This window comes from Piliocolobus tephrosceles, unplaced genomic scaffold (assembly GCF_002776525.5).
Source record: "Piliocolobus tephrosceles isolate RC106 unplaced genomic scaffold, ASM277652v3 unscaffolded_41499, whole genome shotgun sequence".
NCBI lineage: Eukaryota > Metazoa > Chordata > Mammalia > Primates > Cercopithecidae > Piliocolobus > Piliocolobus tephrosceles.
In genome coordinates this window covers 1-3,958 of record NW_022325975.1, presented here as the reverse complement: position 1 = coordinate 3,958, position 3,958 = coordinate 1, and the positions used below count along the sequence as shown (strand labels likewise).

The 3,958-nt window shown below is 46.0% G+C and overlaps 1 pseudogene; it reads right to left on the bottom strand.

Moving 5' to 3' along the window:
• Positions 1-1,819: 1,819 nt before the first annotated feature.
• On the bottom strand, positions 1,820-2,695 carry LOC113223486 (annotated as a pseudogene).
• Between the last annotated feature and the right edge of the window lie 1,263 nt (positions 2,696-3,958).

The following is a 3,958-nucleotide window of genomic DNA, read 5'->3' as shown; positions in this document are numbered from 1 at the left end:
TGGAAAGTACAGAAATTCTTCCCAAAAGTTGTATATAATGCATTATTCAAATAGTGTCCAACCACTAGTTAGAAAGCTTAGCACTCAAATAGCCTTTGAAATCTCTGTAGAGTCACCTCAGTCGAACAGTCCTGATAATTTACAGAAGTGTGGAGTGCACTAAGGGATCCCTGACGTACGATGTCTTTGTTTGTAGAGTGTTTTCTGTGTTGATCCACTGAAGTGTGTGTGTGGGTGTGTGAGTGTGTGTTTCTGTGTGTAGGTGGGTGAGTATGTGTGTGTGTGTGTGTGTGTGTAGGTGGGTGGGTATGGGTATGTATGTGTGTGTTACATGTTTCCTTTGTGGTATGTGTTGGGTGCTGTCAGTAGGTACTTGGAAGAGGGAGGACCATAAGCTTGTAAACATTCCTACGTGCCTGCTTCATAAGAAGTGTACTCAACATGGTCAAAAGTAACTAAACCAAGTGAACAAATTAGACATTAATTAAATTTAATGCAGGCCAGGAAAGAAGTATTCAAGGCCAGGTAAAATGAAGAAATACAACCAAATGAATTAAAGTTTTAAATTGATTAGTAGAATGAGACAGGGATCTTTTTTAAGGATTGTAATTTCTAGTGAATATCAGTATATAAAACTAAGTATTATATGGCTGTCAATTGACTAAAAACTGTACTTAAAATTTGAGGTAGTGAAACAGTCATATATTATCTTCTAATTCCATTTTTCTGTCTCAAGAATGACTTGTTAAAATTTTTTTTTTTGAAATTTTACATTCTCATCTTGAAAGAGCTTCACAAGTCTTACATGAGAATCTGGATTCTTATAAGACGTCTGATTTTTTATTGGTATGATTGTATTTCTGTTATGTACACCAATGTCAAACATTCCTTTCCTGAGCTATTCTCTAGAACACAATTTAACTTGTAATGGACACTCAACAAGTGGTCAGTCAGATAATTAAATCAACACCTTAGTTCCATCAATTTTCATTTCACATAAAAATGATCTTCTATATCAGAGAGAGATGAGGGAGGGAGAGTGGTTGAGACTGAAAGGATGACAAGCAGACCTCATTCTACAGTGGATTTCCTACAGTCTGCACTTCCGAATGCTTGGAAACACTTGTCATACTCAAAAAAATAGCTCATGGCACTGGGCTAGCATGGGGAGGCTTAGCACTAACAACTCAGAATTCCACTACCTTGTACGGGCCTCAGTTTCCTCACTGGGCCCTGGCGTAGGTCTGAGGGTCTGAGGTCTGTCGGTCTGAAGGTCCTAGGGAAATCCAGCCACTCAGGAGCCTGAGATATTCTAGCATCGTGGCCGGGCCTCCTCTCCCAGCGGACTCATTTTCCAGCACCCCCTCCACTGTCTCCGCCCAATTCCTCGGGGAAAAAAAGGATTTCTTTTTTCTTTTGATAATACTTCCTGAAACTTTTGCGGGTACAGAAAACACAAACTGATTGACTGACAAAAGGGGGAAGAGGAGAGGCAACCAGAAACCTTGGGGGACCGGTTCCCTCCATACCCAGGTCTCTTCTCCCCAACACAGCTTGGCCCACAGCCTGGAGGTGCCAGCGGGGACCCTCACCCTACACGCATCCGGATATGGCCTTGACCTCTTCTCCCACAGCCCAGTGGCTCAGTCCTGAGAAGGAACCAAAGTAAGAGGGGAAAAAGCCCTGCCGCCTGATCCGGCGCTGCCGCTCACAGACCCTCGGTTGATTGGCGGCACTGAACAGGTTAAAAGAAAAGAAAACATAAAGACCCAAACACCCAGACAGAAAGAGCATGTGCGGAGAGAGCGTGCTGGGAGCCTCAGTAGCCGGCCTCCTCCTGGGATATTCAGGGGCCTCCCCTGGGCCCAGGCAGTCGCTGGCACCCGAGGGAGCCCCGTGGCCCACTGAGCCTTGTGGACAGTACTTGGGGTCATATTTCTGCCAGCCCAAGCTGAAGACCTGGCCGCTCTGCTTAGCGCCCTGCGTGTAGCCGGTCTGCAGGGACATGGAGTTACCACACTTGCTGATTCCCAGCTTGGTGTCACAGATGTGCCGCCGGTCCCGAGAGCCGTCATGCCCGCCTGGCTGACCACTTGTTTGTGCCCATCTGGAGGCTGATGGTCGAGTGGTCCATTGGTTCTTGGGGTCGTAGAGATGCCTCCTCGCGCCATATGCGGTCATGTCTGGCTGGAGCATTTGTTGGTGCCCTTCTGCAGCTCGATGACGCAATGTCTCGCATTCATAATGGCGTATTGGAAGTTCCGCTCCTGCTTCTCCGAGTACTTGTCACCGATGTCCTCCCTGCTCTGTAGCCCCTTAGTCTTGGCCTTCCCTGCCAGGGCGAGAAGAGACACCTGCACCTGCCTCACCTTCCAACTCTCAAACAGGTCCACGGGGTTCATGCTGTAGCTGACCATGGCCTTGGTGAAGTTGGAGTTTTCTAGCCGGTGCCAGTTCTGCAGGGAGCGGCTGATCTTGGGGATTGAGCCCTGCTGCAGCTTGTTCATGAGTGTGTCTAAGATAATCCCGTCCTTCAGGCCTTTCTGGAAGTTGCGCCGATGAAGCAGCTGGTGAGTCCCTCCATCCAGCTGCGGAGCTCTGCCTTCTTCTGGGCGTCATATTTGGACGGGAGCCAGTTCTTGACCTCAGCAAAGAGCCTGTAGGAGCCGCCCTTGCCGAGCTGCGTGGAGCTCATAACTGGAGGGCACGACAGCGGGATGGGACAGGACCGGACGGGGTCACTAAGTCTTTTTGCTAGTTTGCAATATTTTGTTTTCACCGCACCATTGTTTTTAGTACATATGTGTACATATGTTTTGAGTATTTAAAAAATGTGTTAAAAATGTTAGACATCTCCCTTTTTTTTTACCTTCCCTTTTACGCTTCACTGCCATTTACATCCACACAGACGCACACGCATATACACATACTGACCAAAATTAATTTAGATGTACAAATGGGTTATTTGAATTCAAAAAAGTCAATCTATATTAGTGAAAGTGTCATGCCAGTGCGAATTATTTTTATAATCCTTTTAAGAAGAAAGAACTTCCGGCTGGGCGCGGTGGCTCATGCCTGTAATCCCAGGCATGCTTTTGGGATTTTGGGAAGCCAAGGGGTGTGTATCACGAGGTCAGGAGTTCAAGACCAGACTGGCCAAGATGTCGAAACCTTGTCCCTACTAAAAATAGAAAAAAACTTAGCTGGGCATGATGGCACGCGCCTGTAATCCCAGCTATTCGGGACACTGAGGCAGAGAATTTCTTAAACCTTGGGAGACAGAGGTTGCAGTGAGCTGAGATCGCCCTGCTGCACTCCAGCCTGGGTGACAGACAGGGAGTCTGTCTCAAAAAAAAAAAAAAAAAAGGAAAAGAAAAGAAAGAACTCTCCTACTTTTTTGAAGAGATTATTCTGTATCCATTTTATAATTTTGTGGCCACCAAAAAAGATGTGTCATATCACAGAGTGAAAATAATAAGTGGTAGTTTAAAATGTTGAATTTTGGCCGGGTGTGATGGCTCACGCCTGTACTCCCAGCACTTTGGGAGGCCGAGGCAGGTGGATCACCTGAGGTTGACAGTTCGAGACCAGCCTGGCCAACATGGTGAAACCCCTTCTCTACTAAAAATATGAAAATTAGCCAGGCATGGTGGCACAAATCTGTAATCCCAGCTACTCAGGAGACTGAGGAAGGAGAATGACTTGAACCCCGGAGGCTGAGGTTGCAGTGAGCCCAGATTGCGCCACTGCACTCCAGCCTGGAGGACAGAGTGAGATTCCATCTGAAAACTAAAATAAAATGTTAAACTTTTACAAGTCATTGTTCCTATTCTAATTTTTGAATGCATCCACTGCGTCTTACAAAACAGTCTCGTTAAACTATTTTGCTGATAATGAATTCTTAAATAAAAGGAGAACTCCACAGAAATATATATGGCTCTTTTATGTTTAATAAAAG